Source organism: Bactrocera oleae, chromosome 3 (assembly GCF_042242935.1).
Source record: "Bactrocera oleae isolate idBacOlea1 chromosome 3, idBacOlea1, whole genome shotgun sequence".
In the NCBI taxonomy this organism is placed as follows: domain Eukaryota; kingdom Metazoa; phylum Arthropoda; class Insecta; order Diptera; family Tephritidae; genus Bactrocera; species Bactrocera oleae.
In genome coordinates, this window is record NC_091537.1 from 40515438 (window position 1) to 40542942 (window position 27505).

The window sequence follows — 27505 nt, forward strand, 5'->3', positions numbered from 1 at the left end:
GACTGCCCTATGAATTGACACTAAAAACCTCCGCCAAATATATGATTACAGTGAATATAACCACGAGTGATGGCTTGCTTAATAGGCCAGCTGGACAACTTATGCAAATTGATTTCCATTGTTCTTTTCCAACAATTCTGTGGATTAAATTTTTGAAACCTTCTGTTTGATAGTACGATCAAAAAAGCCTCATCCTCTAGAAAGTTCTTGGACACCAATTGAAAAAGTTCTAAAATCTTTTCAATATAAAAGAAATGAACAAATTTCAATTGAAAGAAATCAGTTTCCAGTTGTTCCGGCTGAGGGAATAACTATTCATAAAAGTCAGGGTACCACATAAAAATAAAGTTGTAGTTCATACTCGATCCAGAATGCCTAGAGCTTCAATATATGTCGCTTGTAGTCGAGCCACTTCTGCAGAAGGTCTATTCATCATAGGAAATTTTATTCCTCCTAACAAATTTTCTGAATCGGATCCCGTATTTTGGGAACTGAGGGAATTGAACACAAATAAAGCTTTGACAACAAGTTTCAATTGTATGATCTCCCGAAAATCAGGACATCAAATTTTATTCCATAATGTTCAGAGTCTTCACGCTCACATTAATGATATAAAAAGCGACTGTTTGATGCTATCTTCAGATATTTTATGTTTTGTAGAAACTTGGAGTTATCCTTGCGAAAGTTTTGATATACCAGGATTTACTTCAATTAAAGAGCTGAGGATAGATAGCACGGAAACAACCAACAGAAATAAACGGGACATTATAATATATGCAAAGCATAGTATTGCTTGCTCTATAGAATCAAAGGATGTAAAGAAAATTTATTCAGGCCGCAAAGTTTTAGAAGCGGTTTTGTTTAAATGTTTCAATATTAATATTCTGGTTCTATATAGAAATTCAGCTTTCTCTGTCAGACATTTAATTGTAGAACTTCAGGAAGTCCTTACTTCTGAGTTAGGCAATCAAAATGTGCTAATTGTTGGAGATTTTAACAGTTGTTTAATGTCTACAGGGACTGCAATAAGAAATCTGCTCCAAGAAAAAAACTTTAGTTCCCTGCTTGGTGTAGAATATTCAACTACACCTGCCGGTACACAAATTGATTGGACATTTTCAAACATGGATCCTTCCCGTGTAAATGCAACTTTTGAGATAGTACACAGCTATCATGACAGTATTTGTGTCTCTATTTCGAACTAAAGTTTTCAGACTTAGTGCAATAGTTCTTCATTTTTTTTCCAAATATAATCGAATTGGAATGGTATAGGAATTTTGACAGTAGTTTTTAAGACAATTTTAAGAAAAATATGTAAATAATCTAATTGACATTTAAGACAATTTTAAGAAAAATATGTAAATAATCTAATTGAGAAAATTTAAGTTATATATATAATTTGTTATTATATATGACATTATTGTATAAATATATCATAGAAATTAAATAGTATAAGGAAAAAAGAAATATAATTTGGATATATGTATAAGAATCTCTACAAAAATTTATGTTTAATATTGTAAATATTATATCCAAATTAATATAATGATATTATATCATTTTTAAAGTTATTAATATTTATTATTTTCAAGCTAAACATGTATAATAATATCGATATAATAAATAAAAAATGTTATTCATTGTCCAAAAACGATTTGTTTTGATACTTCTCAATACAGTTGTAATGCATTCTATATAAAATCAATTACAAGCGTATACAAAAAGCACAAGAACGATTTCTCATAATTTGAGTAAATTTAGTTTACAAATTGCTCTAATTATTTTCACTGTGAGTGAAAAGTAAATAACTAAGGCAACAGTTCCTACTTCTAATTATTAAAATATATAAAGAAGTCTCAAACGAATATACCATTTAACTTTGCGAGAGTATAAAATGTTCGGTTACATCCGAACTTAGCGCTTCCTTACTTGTTATATATATTTTTTTTATTTGTTTGTCATCACCAATTTTTAAGGTTTTCCACTCTTATTTTTATTAATTTTTGTTTTCACAATAGTGCTATTCTGAGTGGCTCTGACCAATGTTAACACTAGCACTTACTTGCCGCTTTCACTCTACGTATATTCAAAAGAAATTCGGATTATATGTTTTTTTTCTCTTTTTTTTTTAAATGTTCACAAAATTTATTTTTTTTAAATAACTAGCACAAAGATCAGCTCAACGCACTCTCTGGTCGCATACCAGTGGAGAGGTAATAAAAATGTATGTAACAAGTTGCGAGAGTATAAAAAATGGTTGATAAAAAGAATGAATTGACACGCGAGCCAAAAGAAAGTTCGGTGTTTGTTATTCTAAAGTCGCTGAGAGAAGGGGTTGTCCGCTTCGAGGACAGATGTTTTGTACTGTGTGTTGTGTAGAGATCCTAGTTTTTTTTGGTTTATTTTTTTTGTATCCTATGGGGGAATCTTCTGAAAGATACTGCCACTAGTGACAGCATGCATGATTCATACCGTACTCTAAGTGCACCTCTTTCGGGACCACGCCCGGTCCATATTATTTAATATGCCGAACTCGCACAGCGGTACGCCTATGTACCTTGCGGGACTACCGTCAAGTATTTCTTCGCAAGGTTAGCTTAGCCTATGGGCTCTTCCATCTCAGTGTACTTATACTCTATTTATTGCTCTTATTTCTCTCTTTCGCAGCCGTTCTGCTCTTCTCAGCTCTATTAGAACTTTTGCGGCCAGGTCTTTTACGGCGAGCCGTACCTGCTCAGACCGCTGCATATGTGGTACTAAGTTATCCGGTGATACGGGTTCTGCTATCTGTTGTTCTAGCAAGGTCCTTTCCACATTATATCGCGGGCAATAGAAAAAAATGTCTAAAGCATTTTCATTACTATTACCACAAAAGGAACACGTCACTCCGTTATCATGGCCAAACTTGCACAGGTACTCTCTAAAGCAGCCATGGCCAGTTAATAACTACGTCATATAAAAGTCCGTTTGTCCGTGCTCTCTATCCACCCAGGTTTTCACATTTTTGATAAGCCGGTGCGTCCACCGCCCTTTGGTTGTTTCATCCCAACGGTTTTGCAAATCGTTTAGACTCTTTTGTCTTTCTTCTGTTTGTTCCTCTATTGTCAATGACCGGCCGAGTATTTTGCTGGTATCGTATATTCGTTTAAGCTCAAGTGCCATTATATCTGGTGGCATTATACCGGATATAATGGCCCAAAACAGAGCCTTGTGGAACTCCACCAGTTACTGCATAACTTTTCACCCCCTCCTCAGTGTCGTATAACAACAGCCTGTCGGACAAGTAACATCTTTTAATCCGCAATAAATATACCGGAGTTTTGAGGTTCTCTAAGGCTCGTATTATGTGGGGCCAGTATGCTGAATTAAACGCATTTTTCACGTCGAAAGTGATCATTGCGCAGTATTCTTTTGTGCCATGCATCCACCTAGTACCTTCAACTGCTTTATCTGCTATTCCGGTCAACTTCTTGATTGCATCGGTAGTCGAGCGCTTCTTGCGAAACCCGTATTGGTTGCTAGATAAACCATCTTCAACTTCTTCCAGGTGTGCTTCAAGACGTTCACTATCAATCGCTCCAGAATTTTCCCAATTTTGTCTATCATGCACAGTGGTCGATATGCACTAGGATCCCCAACTGTTTTGTTTGACTTCTGTAATAAGACCAAACGTTGTTTTTTCCATATTTTTGGGAGAATACCATCAGTTAAGCACTTCGTATATAGCTAGGTGAAGCATTTTGGGTTTTGCTTTAGTGCAATCTTCAGAGCACGATTTGGGATGCCATCCAGCCCCGGTGCTTTAGCATTTCCGAACGTGCAGCAGCAATTATAACCTCCATATCGGTAACTACTGGTATAGCTATGTGGTCTGATTCTTCGGGGAGAAACCGCTCTTCTTCTCGCGTTGGCTGGGTTGGAAAGAGTGTTTCCACAACACTTTTCAGAAGGGCTGGGCAGGTTGGCGCTTTTCCTTTAGAACCTCGAACTTTCGACATGACCAGCTTGTACGCACCGCCCCAGGGATTTTCATCGAGTTTGTTACAAAGCTCTTTGAAACACGCAGCTTTGCTATTTTTAATAGCTTTTTTCAGTTCATTGCGTTTGGCCTTGAAGTTTTCACGTAGACTGCAGATATGTTGAACAAGCAACATAGCCTGTTGGTTGGTGTCTTCTGATACGGGTATGTCTTCATTCAGTACGAGTTTGAATAAATCCTCATCGATTGTGTTTTCCTTCCACCCTTTAGCTTGTATCTTTTTTACACGCGCACCTCTTCTTTGTCTTACGGAGCAGTTGCTTACATCTATTATAATTGCGAAATGGTCACTGTGTGTGTACGTGTCACACACCTGCCACTCTGTCGTTCGAGCCAGATATTTACTGGCAAACGTTATGTCAATAATACAACCACGACCATTTTTTTCGAATGTGTTCCTATAGCCTGTGTTTAACTAGACAATATCAAGTAGCCCGAAGGCTTTCAGTTTGTGCTTCTGCTTCCCCATTCTAAGTTTGTTTTGGTTGCGTGGGCATCCCCAACCAACTCAGCGAGAACCTTTTCGAAGTCGGTCTTCGGCTGGAAGGCTTGGTGGCAAGTAACAACTGTAAAAGTGTATTCCGCCGATTTTTACTCTCGTGTAGAAGGATTTATGTGTCAGTGGTTTGTCCTGCATCATTTTATCACCGCAGGTCCAGATTTCTGCTTTTTTGGTGATATCAGAAATCCACGTATCAGAGCTCAGGTTTTTGTATTGCTCACATATTATTACAACATCGACGTTCCTTTCGTACACGGTTTGCGTCAACAGTTCTTGTGCGGCTTCGCAGTGGTTTAGGTTGATCTGCAATATTTTCATTTCCTTTTCTTTTGGCAGGCTTCTAAGAAAATGGGACATCTCCGGCTCCCAATTTGATGGTTCGTACTCGCTCTTCCTTTGCTTTTACACTAGACACAGAGTGGCTCTTTACGACAGTCCTTCACATAGTGTCCAGTTTCTCCGCATTGCATGCAACATTTACGCCTGTCATCAGGATTCGTGCACGTTTTTGCGACATGTCCGAATTCAAAGCATCGGTAACACTTTTTTACGTTTACTTTTTCACGAACTCTACATACTTCCCAGCCAATCTTGATTTTTTGTGCGCCTAGTAGGTGCCTTGCCTGTTGTACTGGGAGACTTATCTCCGCCTTCTGTGTACCTGCGTATTGAATCGACGCAGAAGAGATTCAGTTCTTTAATTTGTGAGCGAATGGCCTCGACTATGTCATCTTACGTTGTGATTTCGTCCAAATCGCGAATGCTCTGGTCTCCTAATATCCTGTCTATTTCCTTCCGGTATTCATGGATACTCCCTGTTTGTGCTCTTCTTAGCTCGAGCAACATCTCTCCCTTGACAGTCTTTGTTATCCTCGACACGTTTTCTCCACTGTAGGACATATCTCCAGTTTTTGCTATGACTAGAGCATCCGGTCGTGGTGGCTGCGGTAGCTTGGCATTTTCCTTCTTCGCTTTTTTGTTTTTGGGGGTTTTATATTTTACTGTAACCCAAGCTCTTCGTGTCTAGGTGTTCCTTTTTTCCCTATACCAGCTGGATACACGCATATTTCCTCTACGCTCTTCTTTTCCTTTGGCAAGTCTTCACCCTGCGACCTTTTGGTCCTTTTTCGTGGGGTGTTTCGCGTCGTTTGCCTCTCATCACGTAGCCTTTTCGGTGTGGCTGCTACAGCATTCCGTGAGGACTGGTTTTGTGTACTGGAAATCTTCAGTTTAGCGAGATCCTTCTGTGCACTTGCATGCAGCTTCACAATTGTGTTTAGAAGCTCCCTCATGGGGTTATTAATAGATCGTTGTGGGAGACTCATCATACCTGTTAATTTCTTTATGTTTTCTCCTACTCGTGCATGTGATCTTGCACGACATCTATTTTTTGGAGCAGCGTCGGGATTTCCTTTTGTAGCGCGGGCGGAGAGGACTGAGCTCGTACTTGTTTTTCGACGGGCGTTTTCTCTGGCGATTGAGCTAATTTTGGTGCTCGCCTAAATGGATCAGTTTCTGCTGGTTTGCTCAAACTTGTAGATGCAATGGCCAAGTGGCCCACCATCGCATCATTGCAGTCGTTGGATATCGACGGTTGGGAGCCTGCTTGCTCACCCCCCAAAACCGCCGGCACTGGGCTTTTTACAACCTGCGCCGTAACTTTTACTTTTTCAATATTATTCGCAGACATGTTTTGTTTTTCCGGGATCCTACCCGTACCATTTTATACCTACTGGAAGGTGGTTTGCTCAGCTGCTCCTAACCTGGAGGCAGACGCTGCCCAGTAGGCAGCTCAATCTGAGTCAGACGCTTTCGGGGTTTTGTTGGGCGGTGTCAATTCACCCCATCACAGAAACGTCGTAGGCCAGATATAGCTTTTTAGGCTATACCCTCCATCTCTGCTGCTTTGGTCGGGGACTGCTTATTGAATATTCGCAGCTAACCTTCATATCTGGAGGCCGTTCAGCTATCCGCCACCTGCTGACCCCCACAGTAGCATAAGCTAGTCTTGTATGTGTTTGTGCGGCTGTATGATGAGTTGCGAGTGGTTTGTGGGTGTTCTGCTGTTTCCAGGTGTGGGGTGTGTGCCAGTGTTGTCTTGTGTGCGGTGTGTCTGAGTTTTTCGGGGCGGGAATTTTAACTCATTTGGCCACAAATATTTTTTTTTTGCGGGTGAGGAGGTGGAAAATGCTTTCCGCATCATCAGTGCTGTCGTCACAACAACGGTATGTGCCACTTGCAGGTCACTAAAAACCCCCCTCTAGGGAACCGTCGCTCACCATGGAACCGCATTTGCATTACTTCAGTGTGGCGTTCCATTTTCCTCATTGAGAGATTTACATCTGCGCACCTGCGTCCAGGTCCCGCTTTTTGCTGCGTAACAAAGTGTCTGCGAATTTCTGAATATTAGCCCAGTTAGCATGACGCTGATTAAGTTGTACGCGTTTATTGGACCGACCAAGTCTTCTACGGCGGTGCGTACTCTTTACCATCGCTCACATTTAAAAAATGTGTGTTCAACGTCGTCTTCAGTCGCATCGTTGTATAGGCAAGCCGGCTCTTCGACTTTACCCATTCTGTAGAGGTACTTTTTAAAGTATCCATTCGAACTTCGTTTTTCCCTACGTACGCCAGAAGGTCAATTGGGGCATTATCGCTTATAACTAGTATTGCATCACCTGACACTGTTCGGTAAGCTGATGCAACTCTGAGGGCTTCGATGCGGTGTACTCTTGCCAATACCTTACACTTTAACACATCTGCCCAAATCTCTGCTCCGTATAATAGACGCTGATGGTCGTTGACATTAGGAGCTTTCTCTTTTCTTGGCTGGGCCCCACTATGTTGGCCATTAGTCTGCTGAGTTGGGAGATGATTTTCGCTGCCTTTCCTGCGGCGTGCTGGATTTGTGCCCAGAAAGTTAATCTGGGTTCCAGTCTTACGCCTAGGTAGTTCACCGCTTTTTGTGTCCTAAGGATATCCGTAGTCGTTTGCATACTTATTTCGAGAGGTATGTGCTTATTTGTTAGCAGTAGTAGCTCTGCTTTCTATGTAGCGAGCTGGAGGTTGTGTGAGTCAAGCCATGCATGCGTCCGTATCATGACCTGGTTTAGCTTCGTTCGCGCAGCTTCTGTGTCCCGGGCTTTAATTGCAGCTGCGATGTCGTCCGCATAGCCAATTAGGTACGATTCGTCTGGCATTTCGAGTTTTAGTATGGCGTCGTAGCTGATGTTCCACAAGTCGCTTCGCACCACAGCTCTGAGGTAGGTGGGGATTCTAAAATTTTTTTCGAAAGCGTCGATCATGTCCGTCATCTAACAGCTAGAGTCGCCAGCAAAACTACTCTTTTGTACTTATGGCATTCACGCTGTGCGGCTTCTACCCTTTCAGTGATGCATCTTATAGCTCCTAAAGTGTCTAGGGGTGTTGTCGAGGGGAGAGTCCTCCGGTTTCGCTGATGGCCGCTTCGAGTCTGGGTTTAAGTAGCCTTTCATAAAGCTTTCCCGCTGAGTCAAGCATACATATTGGTCGTTATGCCGGTGGTAAGTTGGGATCACCTTTGCCCATACTGATTAGCACCAGTCGTTATATTTTCCAAGGTTCAGGGAATATTCCGGCTTCGAGACAGATGTTGTATATGTTCAAAAGTACTGCCGGTCGCTTTTAAGGGCTTCTGCTGGGATCCCGTCCGGGCCGGGTGATTTATTAGTTTTGAGCATGCCAGTGACCAATTGCAGATTTTCGAGGGTGAACTGCGGGATATGTGGAAGTCTTGTTGTCTGTTCTGGATCATTAATCCTGTTTTCATGTGTGGGGAAGAGAGTGCTTACGATGGGATCCATTTTGGCAGCGGTTAAGTCAGGTGGCTTTGCTCGAACTCCGAGTTTCTTCATTACTATTTTGTACCCAAGTCCCCAGGGGTTTTGTTGATGTCCTCGCGTAGTTTCTCCCATTTTCTCTTTTTGCTATCGTAGATGGCGTGCTTCAGCCCCTTTTTCGCCGCTTGATAATGCTCGGCTTCTCGCAATAAACTGCTGCTTTATGTTTGCTGCAGGAAGCCTTAGCATCGATTTGTGACATGCTCTTGGTATATTAAGCGGCGATTAATTTCGAACTGTTTTGTTTCGAGAAATTCCATTTACGAGTTACAGTATTTTTCATGTACTGGTTGGCGTTTGTTCCGGTGTCCACCGTAGAAGAGTTGTACTGATGATCGCTGCCAATGTAATCTTCTAGGACTCTCCATTTCTTTATTAAGCCTGCCATGCGTTCTGATGATAGAGTGATATCTGGTGTGGTTTCCTCGCATCCCGGTCTTCTAAACGTGGTTGCATTTCCCGTATTACGCACTATTAGACCAAGCCACGCAGCCATTTCTAGAATGCATTTTCCTCTCGAATCCGGGTTTGGCATACCCCACTCTATGGCTTTTGAAGTTAGGTCTCCGGCAATAATCAATTGAACTTCTATAGACCTGGCTGTATCCTCAATATTGTCGGGCTTTTCTTGAAATTCTTGTATGCTGTCGCTTGGAGTCAAGTAGCAGGTAATTACAGTGTAAAGGTCGTATTTGGCCTATACAAAACCGTTGCCGTTCCCTTTAGCTATAGTGCCGACATTACTGCCTGGTGGTAGCCATATAGCTGCGGTTGAGCTGCTATCGTCTAACCAGATTCCGCTCTCTTTTTTTTTATATTGCTCGCTTATGATGATTAAGTCGTAACCGTTCTCCATCACCATTTGCGAGAGTAAAGCAACAGCACCTTGCATCTATGCATATTGCCCTGTAGAATATTCATTTATTCTGATAATTCCTATATACCATACATTTTTCGGAGCCCGGGATATGGTCGACTTTTGCGTGTCTATGCAGAGGCAGCATGAGGGGAGTTTTGTGTACTCTTTTAATTTGGGACCTGGTTGGCCGCATTTTATGCAAGTACCCTCTCCTGACGGGCTTTTTGTAGTCCCAGGTCAAATGTCCTGGTCCAAAGCAGCGGTAGCATCTTTTAGCGTTTTCTTAAAGTCGCAGCCTGCAGTTAACCCAGTCAATTTTAATGCGTGTCTGTCGCATCAGATGATGAAGCGCCCTGTTTATCGTCAAGTCTTCGATCGGCTCCTGTACCACTTCTTTTATGGCCTCTGCGACTTCATTTTTTGTTGTAAGTGAATCGAGGTCTCTAATCTCTATGGTAGCCTTTGGTTTAAGGTCGGGCACAGTTGCGGATTTTTGTAGGGTGTGCTTGAGTGCCTCACAGAAGTTTACTTTTGTAGTCTGTCCCTTCTCCAGCTCTAATAGTAGCTCTAGTTTTGCGGATCCCTTTAATCTTGACGTCTGTTTCTTTTAGGTTTAACTTGCTACGGATGTTCTTAAGGACCTCGGCGTAGCTAATGCCTTCTGCTGGCTTAATGATCATGGCCTCTGATTGTCGCTTGGGCCTATTATATTCTCTCTGACTAGCAGCTATATTTTTTCCTTGTTGCCTCTCTTCTATGGTTTTGAGTGCTCCCACCACCTTGCCTTCTTCTGCATGGGTCTTTTTCGTATTTTTAGGCAAAACCTTCTGCCCTCCTTTTCGTCACGTGATCGCACAGTTTCTCGAGGATCCACAGGGCTTGTCGCTCGCCGCTTCGAGGTTATTGGCTCGGGGGTCGTGATGGGCCTGCTTAAATGTCCCCGTCTTTTCTCGGTTTCAGCGATAAACCAGTTTCTGCGGTAACTCTTGATTGCATCAAAGAGTTCGTCTGGTGCCGCTCCGTTCTTAACGTCCATGCTGACATTCTTCTGTTTGACCATCGCCGTCTTCATTATTTGCACGATGGTCTTGCACTTCTCTAAGAATTCCTCTTCTACATGTCTCACTTGGGTGATATACTCTTTGAGTTTTGAGGTTTCCGAAACTCTTCTGCGATGGCAGCTGGGGTGCACTTCCCTTCTCTTTGTTTTGCCGATTCCGTTAGCGTAGCCGGGGTTTCCCTTGATGCTGTCTTTTCTCCGATTTTGTCCGCTTGTTTTGAAGTGGTGGAAAGTATAGGGGATCTAAGAATCCTACTACTCCTACAGAAAACGGTCCCGTATTCCTCGTCTTGGCCATCTTTATTTTGTTATGATTTTTCTTATTGTTTGGATTTTTGTTGTTGGTGTGGTGAATTCATTTTGTTCTAATGGGCCGCTATATCCGCGCGTTGTAACAGTTGCCCTATATGAACCCTGTGGTTATCTACGCAAGCAGGGAGGCCACGCAAGGGTTGTCACAAGTCCTTATGAGAGCTTATGTTCAGAGCCAGGCACGAATCAGGCCTACATCATGTACGGCCATGTAAATATGGAGACGGACATTGAACGTACTTGAAAACCTGCTAGGGTTTTAACGAGACGGAGAAAAGAACAGCATTATCCTACCAGCAATTTCGGTTCGATTTCACTCTTACTTACTGAGGTGGTAGAATGCTGCTCTAACCAGCCCTTTTTCAGACTAATCCGTTCCGGGTTTCCAGTATACCATAATCAGAATCTTATTGGCCTCGATTCTGATGGGCGCTTGCCCAGTGTTTTCGTCGGCATCCGTACACATTTGGGTACTGTCGCTGTATTGATCTCTCGTCGCTTTGTTGCCTCCCTCTCGTGGGTAGGTTCTCCCTCGGTGCAGCCCCAGTGGGGGTTGTGGACGCTTATTTAAAGGCGGCATCTGTTCGCCTCTTCGCCGGAGGTTCATTGAGCGCGTGAGGCATTTTGAGCCAAAGCCCTCCTCTCCTGCAGCTCTTGGTCGGGGGCTGCGTATTACTATTCGCAACTGACCTACTTAGTGTATTCCGTCCACTATCCGCCAGCTGTGACCCCGGTGGGAGCCTGAGCTCGGCCCTACCGTATTTAATAACATATAGAAGTATTAAATTTATTAGTATATATTATATATACGAATTTTTATAAAAACGCGGAGTTACTTTAACTTTCTTTATATTTACATTAAATATTAAGATGCGTTTACATATTTTCGTACCCTTACTCACCAGAGGTGGCTATGTAAGTTTATTTGTTAAACGCACTGATGGCGGGAATGGGACTTTCACCATTGCATTACTTTGATGTTGTTGTTGTTGCAACGGCTATCTAATCCCCATATAGAGGGTAAGGTTCAATCTGGTTGTCATCGAAGTCATCTAATGAGAGGTCCAGGAGGAAGAGGGGTGTTAGATTAGAGGGATTCAGTAAGGATGCAAAGAGATGGTTAGACTCATATGAGGACTTATCACACGTAGGACATATAATTGGCATATCGAACTTACGCTAGGGAGAGTGTTCCAGAAGCATGCATGATTCACTATGGAGGTGTTTGATAGGAGCATACGAGACAACTGAAGGCAGTGTTTTAACAAGTCTGAAGCTTCTTCGCCTGCGTTTCACTACATCCTAATTTTATGAATGGCCGGGCGATTGCCTTGTATTTTGCTTGAAGATTTTGTCGCGGCTCCCAGTGACTGTGATATTATTTTTTCCAATTTGTACTTCTTGGTCTAGTTAGTGAATATAGTCGTTGTGGATTTAGTGGGGGAGAGCGTCAAGCTCCTTGCAAAGAGGAAGCGAGAAAGATGGGCGAGATTGTTGTTTACTTTCGAACACATGCTATCAATTCCATTGATTGACGTCAATATCGTGCAATCATCTGGATATGAGGTCATGGAGATTCCCTCTAGTAGTTGAAAGAGTTTCGAAATATAGATGTTTAGGAGTAGCGCGAAGAGGACACCTAATTGCGGAAGACCCTGTTTAATTCTTCTTAACTAAAAATTTTGACCTCGAAACAGTACGGATGATTGCCGACCTCTCAGATAGTATGCTATGCGAATTGGGGAGGATGGATTTTTATATATTGGTCATTCTGATGACAGTGAACATCATCGTAGGAGAAAGCTAGTGGTGCGCAGTTGTTAGTTGTTTTCCGCAGCCGTCGGGTAACACATATCTTTTCTCTGTTCGTCGAAGGGTGTCATATGCAGAACTAAAATAGCTCGCGGTCCTTTTTTTTGGGGGGGAGGTACGACCATCGAATTGAATATAAAATATTTAACAGCAGTCCATAACTCCCTTGCACCGGTGGAGAGGTTACTCGACTTCAGACGTTCAACCCATTTCGTTCGCTTATGCTGGTTTACCATGTGTCGAATCTCTAAATTTAAGTCCCCTTATACAGTAATCACTGGGATTGACCTGACCCTTACGAGAGCTCGCGCTCGTCTGCTACAACGGCGGCTTCAGCTGAAAAATTTGGCCTGATTTGAGAGATTCTTGCGGAATTGACGTTCGCTAAGGATTACGTCTTAAGGAATGGGTATTGCGGTGAAGGTATTCTCAGTAAATTTTGTGGAGCTGACCAAGTTAGTTTTGTTGAAGTTAATCTCCCTACGATTATTTGACAGAAAGAAATATCAAAGATCGTGAAGGAGTAGTGTGTAGGTGATGGTGGATGTTGCAGCTGTAGAACCCGCAGGGGTGGCTGTCACATTGTTGTGTTGGTTAGCAACGTCCTAAGGTGTTGCGGGACAGACTGCTACAGCACAGGGCAACTTACGTACTTATTCTACATATAAATGAAATGCCCAAACCGAAATTAAAGGAGAATGACAAAAAAAAGTAGGATTTGAAGCTTACGCTAATTGTGATCATCTGTGGAAAGTTCCAGATATAGGAAACTAGTAAAAAATTTTGTGTGTATTGACACAAAATATGGGAAAAATATAGATGTAGACGATTTACTCCCAGACCCAACAAGCATTTTGCGCATCGTGGAAAAATAACGAAATGTCAAGTTATGTGATTTTGTATTGCGAATGAAGTGCATAGATAACACGCAAACAACTGGGCTTAATATGATATTAAGAGAAAGCAGCAGGATATATTTGTAGAGTTTGGTATTAACAGTTTAGACATCGGTATTTTCATATTAAACAGAGGAAGCAAAGTGAAAATTGTTCAAGTCACCTTTTCTCAAACTGGCTAAATGAGCCTACGTCGTCCCGAAAACTTACACCAACACACCTCACACATCACTGACACGCAACATTCACCACATCACCTCTCGCAACATTCACCACCTCACCTCACGCAACATACACCTCACACAACGACCCTACCACCCAGGATACACAACACACCGGGCGATCACCCCACCAACCATCAACAAAACCACGGACACTAGAATCGGCTTGCCTCTTCTTCGTTTTGAACTCGCAGCGAAGGCACCGTCATCCGTGGATTCGTCACATCAGCGGATCTGATCCGAACCAGTTAAATTGCTATCAAAGGCATTTATATACATTTTTTTTCCTCTTCTCTGCGCTGCGTCGCAAGTGATTGTGGTATTTAGGGAGTGTATAAAACCCGTACTTTCAATTACAAAATAAAATTACAATTGTTTTAAAGGCGAAAGGTGGTGAGTGTTTTTCTTTGAAAACTTTGGAAAGAATTATACATGGTCCTTCGAGCCCTAGTGGACGGCACTATGGGTGTTTCAAAAAAAAAAAATACATTTATAAAAAAAAAAAAACCTTAAGTGATATACATATACATATAGAAATACAGTGCAGTTACCAAAAAAGAAAAAAAAAAACAGAAGCAAAATTACAGTAATGTAACAGTACGTGCAGTTAAGAAAAAAAAAGGAAAAAAATGCTTTAGTTTAAAACAAAGTGCGGTTACAAACGAAAAATACATATGTACATATATAAGTGCAATAAGTGCAGTGCAGTGCATATAGCCACATTACTGGAATGCTGTTAAACAATAAAGAAAAAAAATAAAAAATTAATTACAAAGTATAATTACTCATATGTACATATAAGTGCAAAATAAGTGCAGTGCAGTGCATATACACTAGAATGCTGGTAAACAATAAAAAAAAAAATAAATAAATAAAAGTTCAATAAATAATAAAAACACATAAAACAATAAAAATAACAAAACGGGCGCGAAGCTTAATACAAAACATAAATCAAAAAAGCGGGCGCGATACAAAATACATATAAACCAACAGCGGGCGCGATACAAAAAAAAACATATAATCCAACAGCTGGGACAACTACACCTTATAACGTCCACTTATATCTCCCACAACCCCTGCAGGAAATCAGAGTGAGTTGTATCGCTTCCTCTAAATGAGTATATTTACATGTATATATGTATGGCAAATTACGTTTTTTTTTTCATATAAAAAACGAAATTAATATTTAAATATAACGGACACCAAACTGTCTCAATTTACGGTTTAATTTACGGAAAGAGCCGAAAACAGTTTGGTACATATTATATATATATCTCTACATATATATACATATATATATAGATATATATACGGGTATCGAAAATAGCCATATTACATAGGGTGATTTCCTTGTATGCTTACATTTGTGTATTAAAAACACACTTTACGTTTCCAACAACACACCAAAATATTCAAGTATTCACTTGCAAACTTTTCCAGCAATACTCCTTACGCTTAACAAAGCAATAAGCAGGATTGCGTCAAACCAAGTAAGCTAAGGCAAATTCAGAACCTAACCGAAAACATAAAACAAAACAAAAAAAACAAGCAGAAATTTACATACATACATATATGCAATTTAGTTACAAAATATATACATACGTACATACAATATAGCACATATACATTTTTACATATATATACTTAATCTAACAACAACCATATACATATATATATTAAAATACATTTTATATAATTGCCAAGAGCAATACATACCTATATGTACATACATAAATTCAATTTTATCTTTTAACATACGTGTACAAGATCATAATTTGATACATATATATATAAATTTTACGAGAATACCTGCGGTCTATTATTCTACTTTTCGCGGTCTTTTCATATATACACGCGCATTTACATACATACCGGCACAGGTTTACAAACATACGCACTTCGCTTCAAAGTCCACATTGGCAAATATTCCGCAATACCCCTTGTTCTTTGTTAAACAAAAACAAGTAGGATTGCATATATACATATAATATTCTAAGTCCACATTGGCACATATTCGCAATACCCCTTGTTCTTTGACCAACAAAAACAAGCAGGATTGCGCAAAACATAATATAATACATACATACATATGTACAAAGCGCATTGATCTCTAAGACGAGCTCTCAATTGCGCATAACGACAAGTACATATGTATCAGCTGATCCGCTTATAGGTATACCCTATAGGAATTGCGGACGAATAATACATACACATCAAATTAAAAATAAAATCATTCGCGTTTTATAATAATCAATTAAATAAATAAATAAAAATGAATAAAAAAAAATTATTGCGAGTGAATACGAATGGTACAAACTAAATACGCGAAATTTTGCTTACTTAATAAAATTAAAAACTCTTACTCTCTTAAAAGAGTTCAGTTATTCACACGAGTTAATACGAAGATTAAAAACGTCATTGATTCACTTGGTTTATTCATAAAAAAAAAATATATATATATATAAGAAAACAAAAAAAAAACTTCTTTTCTTAAAAGATAGATAGAAGAAGATATTTATTACACTGAAAATATTTTAATTTATTTCGGCATACCTTTTTAAATGAGCTCAGACTCAAAAGAATCAAAAATATCTCAATTGTTAAAAGTACCAAAGATGATTTCAGATGATAAAAGTCCATGTACACTTGCAGAAGCTACACGCTCGAAGCAAGGTGCTACAAAGCAAAAGAGGGGTAAAGACATTTTTTAGACTAAATTCATTGCTGAGAGTGACAGTCTTATACGATACTGCACTCGATTTTCATCTTCGCCGATTCAAGAAAATTCTGAATCGGTATTAGAAATTAAAAAAGACAATCTTGACAATTTTTGGAAACGTCTCCAAGCTGCATATGACGCAATTGTAGAATCTGACGACTCAGATCTACCAGAAAATTTCAAATCTTCGGCTTACGCCAAATACGAAAACTGTTTAGACCAGTTCGAAGAAACTAAAGCAATGATTTTCGATCAACTTAAGCTAATAAAAGCAATTGCACCTACTCCACATCAGCGAGTAGAGCTGCCACAAGTACAAAGTCATGAGACAAGTTCAGGCATCCATCTCAAGGTGCCCACATGTGATACAGAAATATTTCATGGTGGTTATGAACAATGGCCGTCCTTCCGGGACATGTTTACAGCCGTTTACATAAACCACCCAAAATTAACAAACGCACAAAAATTGTATCACCTCCGATACAAAACAAAAGGTCAAGCAGGCGTCATAGTCAAACAGTTCGCACTAAATGACGATAATTTAAATCTGGCTTGGGAAGCTCTTAAATCAAGATTCGAAAACGAAAGAATATTGGTCGATAAACAAATATCGATATTAATGAACTTGCGAAAAATTCAAAGGGAAACTAGTGAAGAATTTATCAAACTTCAATCCACTGTTTCAAATTGTTTGTCGGTTTTATCGACACAAAATTGTCATAAACGCCATCATTCAATGCTGCATTACAGCACATTTTCCAGCTCACCCCCAAACAACGCAAATACAAAAAGAGCCACGGGTTTAGTTGCAACAGCAAATCCCGAAGTGCGAAATCCCGATAATTGCCAAGAAGCACCATGCTGCTCAAAGGCATTAAAAACCCAAACGCTACACAGCGAAAATCAAAGTAGAGTACTACTACCAACAGCAGTCGTCTCCATCGAACATCGAGGAGAGCTGTTTAAACTTAGAGACTTAATAGACCAAGGATCACAACGATCTTTCATAGCGTCTAGGGCTCAAAATAGGCTACAACTGCCAACAAAACAAGCCAACTTTGAAATTACAGGAATGGGCGGAAGAGTAGTTCTAAACTCTAATAAAATCTGGATAAGCACATACAAGCAGAAGCTATAGTCTTACCGCAACTTACAAATATGCTTCCAAGCTATCACATAAATAGCAAGCATTGGCAAAAGGTTTCACACCTAAAGCTAGCAGATCCCAACTGCAACACTCCCGCTCAAATAGACCTTCTATTAGGCAGCGATCTCATACCACAGATAATACTCGAAGGTATTGAGAAAATTTCAAATACACTTCTGGCACAAAACACTATTTTTGGGTGGATCCTAAGTGGACTAGTTTCGGAACCAGTTACCACCATGACCACTCAGGTTGAGGAAATCTCAAACGAATACCTCAATTCACAATTGAAAAAATTTTGGGAGTTAGACGAACTCCCCCCCATACCAATCACAACCCCTGAAGATCAGTATTGTGAAGACTTTTACAAACCCACAACAACTAGATCAGATAATGGTCGGTACGTCGTACGACTACCACTAAAACAATAATTTCCTAACACACTCGCCTTAGGTCACTCTCGCACCTCTGCTATACAGCAGTTTTTAAGTATGGAAAAAAACTTTCTTAAGAAAGGTGAGCTTAAGCCAGAATACGATGGCGTGTTAGAAGAATAACTCCATTTAGACCACATGGAGGAAGTAAGCCCATGCGAAAAAATCATAAATGGCAAATATTACTAATTTTACTTGCCTCATCATGCAGTAGTAAAGCCAGACAAAAAAACAACTAAAGTAAGAGTTGTCTTTAATGCATCAAGATCCACCAGCTCGGGGAATTCCCTAAATGATATTCTATTTACGGGACCCTCGCTCCAACCAGATTTAATGCTCCTCATATTAAATTGGCGTATATTCAAATACGTATATAACGGAGACGTCGAAAAAATGTATAGACAAATAGTCGTACATAAAGACGATCAAGATTTTCAACGAATTATTTTCCGAAAATCTCCCAATAGTCCACTCCGCGACTATAAATTAAAAACAGTTACCTTTGGCGTCAACTGTATCTAGCCATTCGAACACTGCACGAATTGGCAGAAAACACCAAGTCAGAATTTCCTCTGGCAACCCAGGTGTTAAAAACACAATCGTATGTAGACGATATCTTGTCTGGAAGTCACAGTCTTCCACAAGCATACGAGTCACTATCACAAGTGATACAAGCCTTAAATACCGCAGGGTTTCCGTTGAAAAAGATAACGGCGAACCACCCTAATATTCTAAAAAATATACCACATGAAAATTTGTTAGATACTAATTTCCTTAAATTCGAACAGGAAAGTACAACAAAAACTCTGGGGATCCAATGGAATGCAATATCTGACCAGTTTTCATACACTACAGAGTCAATATCTGCAATATCCGCCATAACAAAGCGGCAAATTCTATCCTCGGTGGCGAAACATTTCGACCCCGCAGGATGGCTTTCGCCAGTTATGATACAAGCCAAAATTCTAATACAAGAATTATGGTTAGATGGAACCGACTGGGACGAACAAGTAAAACCACTGCGTTTAGAAAAGTGGTCCCAGTTTGCGAGCAATCTAAATGATATCTCACAGATACAAATCCCACGATGGGTAAATTATGCCCCAGAGCACAAAGTCGAACTACACGGCTTCTGTGACGCTTCTGAAAAGGCATATTGCGCAACTATATATGTTCGCACACAAAGCGACAATGCGACCACATGTCACTTACTAGTAGTAAAAGCAAAAGTGGCTCCTTTAAAAACAATAAGTCTACCACGACTTGAATTGTGTGGAGCGCTACTACTAGCCAAACTCGTGTCCATCGTACAAACGCATTTAAACATGACACAATACAAACTATATCTGTGGTCCGATTCTGAAATCGTACTCGCCTGGTTAGAAAAACCACCACATGCATGGAAGACGTATATTTCCAATCGAACGTCTCAAATCCTTGACCTAGTAGGATCAGCCACTTGGCGACATGTAGCCAGTGCTGACAATCCTGCTGATCTAGGTACAAGAGGATGCAAACCCCTGCATCTTGCCACCACCCCCCTCTGGTGGAATGGCCCCCGATGGTTAACAGAATCTTCCGATTCTTGGCCACAATCGCCCATGCGCAATATAATTGTCCCAGAAAGTCGAAAAATCGACTCCTTTCATGCAACATCGGATGATACTGACATCCTTGAGCGATTTTCATCGTTCCCCCGAGCCCTCAGAGTAGTTGCATACATGATCAAATTTATAGAGCAGCTCAAAACTAAAGTTAACGGAACACCTCCAATATACCCCCAATGCGATACATTAACGCACCTACACTTACAAAAAGCAAAAGGCGGTCTTATCGCATCTACGCAAACGCGCTACTTCAGCCGAGAAATATCATTGCTAAAAGATTCGAAGCCAATCGATAAAAAGAGCTCACTTTTAGTACTAAATCCATTTCTGGACACAAAGGGTTTGCTTCGTGCGAATGGTCGGCTTGTCAACTCCAGCCTGACATACAACGAACGACATCCTATAATCATACCAGAAAAAGCACGGCTTGCCACATTATATCTGCATTATGTCCACATACTGATGCTACACGCTGAGCACCGCCTCATGCAACAAATAGTCCGCCAAGAGTTTTATATTCCCCGTCTTAAGCCTCAAATAAAGAAGTGCATTTACATGTGCAAAGTTTGCACAACGTACAAGCAAAAAATGCGAACGCAGATAATGGCAGCACTTCCACCTGAACGCTGCAACTTTGCTCTGCCCTTCACAACAACAGGTGTCGATTTTGCTGGGCCTTTCCAGATAAAGGCTTGAATGTTAAGATCTCCCACTTTAATGAAAGGCTATGTGGCAGTTTTTGTTTGTTTTACGACAAAAGCTGTTCACCTTAAGCTATGTACAAATCTGACGACAGAGGCTTTTCTCGCGGCATTCGCTCGCTTCGTCGGACGGCGTGGTTTTCTTTCAAAAATTATGAGTGACAACGGCAAAACGTTTATTGGAGCCAAAAGAGCCACTGAGAAACAGTTTGTGGACTTTATCCAACAAGTCTCACCTGAGATTGTACAGAAGTACGCACCCCAAGGCATAAATTGGCAGTTCATCCCCCCAAGCGCTCCTCATATGGGTGGTTTATGGGAATCAGCTGTGAAAAGCTTTAAATCCCATTTCAAAAAAGTAGCTGGAAACTACAAGTTTAATTATGAAGAATTCTCGACCTTATTAATTCGAATTGAAGCCGTACTCAATTCACGGCCAATCACAATCCTCTCGCAAGATCCCTCGGATTTCACCGCGCTAACTCCTGGGCATTTTCTCAAAGGAGCACCCATTCTGGCCATACCTGACCAAGACGTGGAGTCGCTATCCTTATTAAACCGATGGGAAAGAATCAAAATTCTCCATCACAATTTTAGTCGCCGCTGGAAAGAAGATTATCTAAAGGACCTCCACAAGAGGTACCGCTGGAAAGCTCCAGAAAAGGCGCCGAAGCTTGGAGGTTGCGTACTAGTACACGATGATTGTCTCCCCCCTACTGAATGGCGGCTTGGCCGCATAGAAAACCTTCACCATGGTTCCGATGGTCACATCCGAGTAGTCGATCTCCGTACGCTAACCGGAACACTAACGAGACCGCTCGTAAAGCTATGCTTTTTACCCACCGCCGATAATACCGAACAAACGTAAATAATACCCCGATAAGAACCAAAAACCGCTAAAATTAATAAATCAAAAAAAAAACCTAAATCCGGTAAAAGGTCGATCGACCAAACGACCCATTTACGCCACTTAACGTGGCCCAAATTTCCAACTCAATCATGCGACAAACTTATAATCTAAATAACTTTTTCCCATATAGATCATTATGGACGGAAATGCACCAACACCAACGCCAGCAATACGTTCGGCCGTTACTGTGCCACGCCCTGGGGCAAATCCTGCACCCCGAACAACGGCTACCACAGCCCCTCCAATCGCTCCTGGTAGTGGCACGCGGCCACTAACCCCGTCATCCTCGCTGTCTGCGGAGCAGCATCGCCTCCGATGCCCGCTATGTCGTCGCCCACACCGCTTGCAACATTGGGCATATTTAAAGGTATGCCACCAGTCCAACGACAGCAAATCGCCCAGGCACATGGCCACTGCCTGAATTGTCTGGCGCACACCCATGCAACAACCGCATGTGAGTCAAGGGGCCATTGTCAGATATGCGGTGGGCAACATCACACACTCCTTCACCGCACCGCGAGGCGCGACAGTGGTCGACTAACTGAATCCCACCGCCGCGGCGTAGTCAGGCGACTCCCCAGACACACATCAGCACGACCTCGCCGTTTGGCCCCCCCTCCGGAGCCGCGTTCCTGGCGCCCACGCAACGAAGCAATTACGCGCCGTAGCCAGCTTCGGCTACCACCCCGCCGTGCCACTGGGCTGAGCAGCGTCGTATACACGCTGCGACAACTTCAGCGTCTGCTAGGCTAATATTCGCCTAGGGGGGCCGGGATGGCTAAATGAGCCTACGTCGCCTCGAAAACTTACACCAACACACCTCACACATCACTGACACGCAACATTCACCACATCACCTCTCGCAACATTCACCACCTCACCTCACGCAACATACACCTCACACAACGACCCTACCACCCAGGATACACAACACACCGGGCGATCACCCCACCAACCATCAACAAAACCACGGACACTAGAATCGGCTTGCCTCTTCTTCGTTTTGAACTCGCAGCGAAAGCACCGTCATCCGTGGATTCGTCACATCAGCGGATCTGATCCGAACCAGTTAAATTGCTATCAAAGGCATTTATATACATTTTTTTTCCTCTTCTCTGCGCTGCGTCGCAAGTGATTGTGGTATTTAGGGAGTGTATAAAACCCGTACTTTCAATTACAAAATAAAATTACAATTGTATTAAAAACGAAAGGTGGTGAGTGTTTTTCTTTGAAAACTTTGGAAAGAATTATATACAAACGTTTTAGAATGCAGTGCTGAGTCACAAATTAACATAAAGATATGTTATTATTTTGTAAGAATCTTGTAAAATACTTTAAAAAATATGTTGCAAATATCATTGAAAACTCCAATGTCCAACTCGATGGAATTCGCATTTTAATTGGTGAAAAATCAATGAAATTATCTCAACTACAACAAATTATCAACAGTTAATTCTTCTTTCTAAACCTACCATACTTCCACGTACTAGTACTTGTTTAACAGAAGCTGAAAATGTCTCAGATGAAATACGTCGGTATTCTGCACAAAATATAGAATTTGGGAAAATTTTGATGGTATGTAGTGATGGCATAATAATTGTTATCTGTACGTTATCAGAGGTTGTCCAAATTAGAACAGAAATTTTTTGCAATTTTGCCAGCGTCAGAGAGGGTGCTTTCGCTTGCCGGCACTATTATTGCAGAAAATCGGAACAAAATAACGCCAAGGACAGTGGAAAGCGTTCTTTTTTCAAGAAATAATTATAAAATATTTTCTTAAACTTAAGCATTTGTCCTTTTGTATGTACTTTTGAATGAGTATTATTGGTTTTTTTATGTGCAAATGCATATATTTTAATATACAAGTATATATAATATTATATAACATGGATGATCTAATTTTTTTTTATTCAAATTTTTTAGTCTGAAGTTTTGTTGATATACACCAGGGTTGCAAATAATGCATTGAAAAATAGTTTATTAAAAGATTACTGATAATTTCAACTACCGGCTCGAAAAACTTTAAAATTGACATTTTATCGAGTTCATTTAAATCTAAAAGTTATAATTTCAATTTTTAATCCCAAACATCTTGGATTAAAAAATGAAAACCTAATTTTGAATTCCAACATAGAGATTAAACAATTAAAAAATAAATATTTAATTTTTTATCCGAAAAAAAATTCGCAACCCTGATATACACAGATTCTTGAATTCAAATTTGGAGTTTACATCATATAGCTCCTAAATTTGGGGCGAACGTTATGCTTTGTGTGAGAAGAAAAACAAATAACAATAAAGCTAAACCAAAAAGACTCACGTCACTTACGTCATTCAACTATACTTTTAGTGTTTCTACCGGCAAAGAGTTGTTATTTCGATGATCTAATCCTATTTGGATCGGTAAGTTTTAAGGTCTTACAAACATCAATACTGGCTGCTGACGCCTACTAGAGTTCCATGGTGGGAATAAACTGCCATTGCATCCGTTGTGAAAGGGAAGTGAAAGTTGGCAAACAGCCTACGAACTACCAACATGATACAAAAAAGGTTTCTGATCTATTGTTACTCCCTTTTGAGTGTTGGGTAGTGTAGAGTTGTGGTAGGATGTGATGTGTATGTGTGGGTGGTCTGTGTGGTGTGATATCTGCAGGGGTGGTGCGTGTTTGTGTGTGTTAATGGGTGGAGTCTTCTTGTGGATCGTGTTGATGTGGTGTGTTGGCGCTCAGTGGCGCGTATGGAGGGGGGAGGCGTATCTCATCTAGCCATCCCGGCCCCCCTAGGCGAATTTCAGCCTAGCAACCGCTGTAGTTGCTGCAGCGTGGCAACAACGCTGCTGAGGCCAGTGGAGCGGCGGTATGTTGGCCTGGGCTGCCGACGCCGCGTTGATGCCTCCTGTCGCCTCGGTCTGGATGGAGGTGGAACTGCCTGTCTTCGGTGGTGCTCCGGATGGCTGCTCTGCTGCGATCTGCGGCTTGGGGGGGGGGGTTGTCGCCCGACGGCCCGCTTTAGGGTACGGTGCAGCATAGTATGGTGCTGTCTATGGCACAGCTGGCAGAGCGTAACCGACGTACACTCCGGAGTCGTGTGGACCGTAGACAAACAGTTGAGGCAGTGCCCGTGCGCTTGAGCAACCTGCTGACGTTGTGGTGGCTGCATGCTTTGGAAAATGCTGCAGTGTTGCAGCCGGTGTGTGCGTCGACACAGTGGGCATGGGCGGTGTTGAGGTACCGTTGCCGGTGCTGATGAAGGTGGTAGTGGTCGCGGGCCATTACGGGTAGCGGTTGCAGGGACGATTGCCGCTGCGGTTCTTGGTGTTGCAGTTGCCCCAGGGCGCGGCACATTGATGGCGGACCTCACAGCTGGCGTTGGTGTTGCTGCCATATCTACTTCCATATTGATCTGTATGAAGAAGTTGGAATGATTATACATTTGTGGCATGTAAATTTATGGCGAATGTGCCACGGTGTGTGGCAGGAATGGATCGTCAATTTGATCGATCATTGCGGTTAGAATGTTTGGTTTATAACGATTTTGTCATTTGCGGGTTTATTGGTTAGTTATACGACTAATTCATTTGCGTCGCGGTAATATCGGCGATTGGTTGTTATTTGCGGTTTTGTCATTAGATACGGTTGGCAGAAAACATAATTTCACGAGCGGTCTTGTCAGCGTTCCGCTTTGAGTACGGAGATCAACTACTCGTATATGACCGTCGGAACCGTAATATAATTTTTCTATGCTGCCAAGCCGCCATTCTGTGGGGGGTAGACAATCATCGTGTATGATAACACAGTTTCCAAGCTTTGGTGCCTCTTCTGGAGTTTTCCATCGGTACCTTTTATGAAGGTCCTTGATGTACTCTTCCTTCCATCGACGGCTGAAATCATGATGGAGAATTTTGATTCTTTCCCACCGATTTAATAGGGATAGCGACCCCACGCCTGGCTCAGGTATGGCCAGAATGGGTGCTCCTTTGAGAAAATGCCCTGGAGTTAGGGCTGTGAAGTCGGAGGGATCTTGCGAGAGTGTTGGGAATTGAGAACGGCTTCAATTCGGATTAATAAGGTAGTGAATTCTTCATAATTGAATTTATAATTTCCAGCTACTTTTTTGAAATGGGATTTGAAGCTTTTTACAGCTGATTCGCATAAACCACCCATATGAGGAGCGCTTGGGGGGATAAATTGCCAATTAATGCCTTGGGGAGCATACTTCTGAACAATTTCAGGTGATACTTGTTTAATAAAATCCACAAACTGTTTTTCAGTGGCTCTTTGGGCTCCAATGAAGGTTTTGCCGTTATCGCTCATTAGTTTTGAGGGGAAGCCGCGTCGTCCGACGAAGCGAGCAAATGCCGCGGGAAAAGCCTCCTTCGTCAGATTAGTACAAAGCTCAAGGTGCACTGCTTTTGTCGTAAAACAGACAAAAACAGCCACATAGCCTTTCATCAGAGTGGGAGACCTTAACATGGACGCCTTTATTCGAAAAGGCCCAGCAAAGTCGACACCTGTGATGGAGAAAGGCAGAGCGAAGTTGCAGCGTTCCGGGGAAGTGCTGCCATAATCTGTGTTCTCATCTTTTGCTTGTGCGTGGTACAGATCTTGCACATGAAAATGCATTTTTTTATTTGGGGCTTAAGTCGGGGAATATAGAACTCTTGGCGGACTATATGTTGCATTAGGCGATGTTCTGCGTGGAGCATAAGTAAGTGGATATAATTGCGGAGTAAAGTGGCAAGTCGAGATTTCTCTGGTATGATTAGAGGATGGCGTTCATTATACGTGAGGCTTGAATTGGCAAGCCGACCATTCGCACGAAGCAGACCTTTCGTGTCTAGGAATGGGTTAAGAACTAAGAGTGAACTCCTTTTGTCAATGGGTTTTGATTCTCTTAATAGTGTTATATCGCGGCTGAAGTAGCGCGTTTGAGTTGATGCGATTAGAGCGACCTTTGCCTTTTGCAATTCCAGGTGCGTCAATGTATCGCATTGGGGGTACTCTGAGGGAACTCCCTTAACTTTAATTTTAAGTCGCTCTATGAACTTTAACATATAGGCGATTACTCTGAGGGCTCAGGAGAACGATGAAAATCGCTCAAAGATGTCAGTATCATCCACTGATGTGTGAAAAGAATCGATTTTTCGACTTTCTGGGGCAAGTGTATTGCGCATGGGCGATTGTGGCCAAGAGTCGGGAGATTCTGTTAACCATCGGGGGCCATTCCACCAGAGGGTGGTGGTGGCAAGATGCAGGGGTTTGCATCCTCTTGTACCTAGATCAGCAGGATTGTCAACACTGGCTACATGCCGCCAAGTGGCTGATCCTACTAGGTCAAGTATTTGAGACGTTCGGTTTGAAATATACGTCTTCCATGCATGTGGTGGTTTTTCTAACCAGGCGAGTACGATTTCAGAATCGGACCACAGATATAGTTTGTATTTTGCCATGTTTAAATGCATTCGCACCATGGATACTAGTTTGGCTAGTAGTAGCGCTCCACACAGTTCAAGTCGTGGTAGACTTATTGTTTTTAACGGAGCTACTTTTGCTTTTGCTACTAATAAGTGGCTTGTGGTCGCAGTGTCGCTTTGTGTACGAACATATATAGTTGCGCAATATGCCTTTTTAGAAGCGTCACAGAAGCCGTGTAGTTCGACTTTGTGCTTTGGGGCATAATTTACCCAACGTGGGATTTGTATCTGTGAGATATCATTTAGATTGCTCGCAAACTGGGACCATTTTTCTAATCGAAGTGGTTTTACTTGTTCGTCCCAGTCGGTTCCATCTAACCATAATTCTTGTATTAGAATTTTTGCTTGTATCATAACTGGCGAAAGCCATCCTGCTGGGTCGAAAAGTTTTGCCACAGAGGATAAAATTTGGCGTTTTGTTATGGCGGATAATGCTGATATTGACTCTGTAGTGTATGAAAACTGGTCAGATATCGCATTCCATTGGATCCCCAGAGTTTTTGTTGTACTTTCCTTTTCGAATTTTAGGATATTAGTATCTAACAAATTTTCATTAGGTATGTGCTTTAAGATATTAGGGTGGTTCGCCGTTATCTTTTTCAACGGAAACCCTGCGGTATTTAGGGGTTGTATCAATTGTGATAGTGACTCGTATGCTTGTGGAAGACTGTGACTTCCAGACAAGATATCGTCTACATACGTTTGTGTTTTTAACACTTTGGTTGCCAGAGGAAATTCTGACTTTGTGTTTTCTGCCAGTATGTGGAGTGTTCGAATGGCTAAATATGGAGCACAGTTGACGCCAAAGGTAACTGTTTTAAGTTTATAGTCGCGTAGTGGACTATTGCGAGATTTTCGGAAAATAATTCGTTGAAAATCTTGATCGTCTTTATGTACGACTATTTGTCTATACATTTTTTCGACGTCTCCGTTAA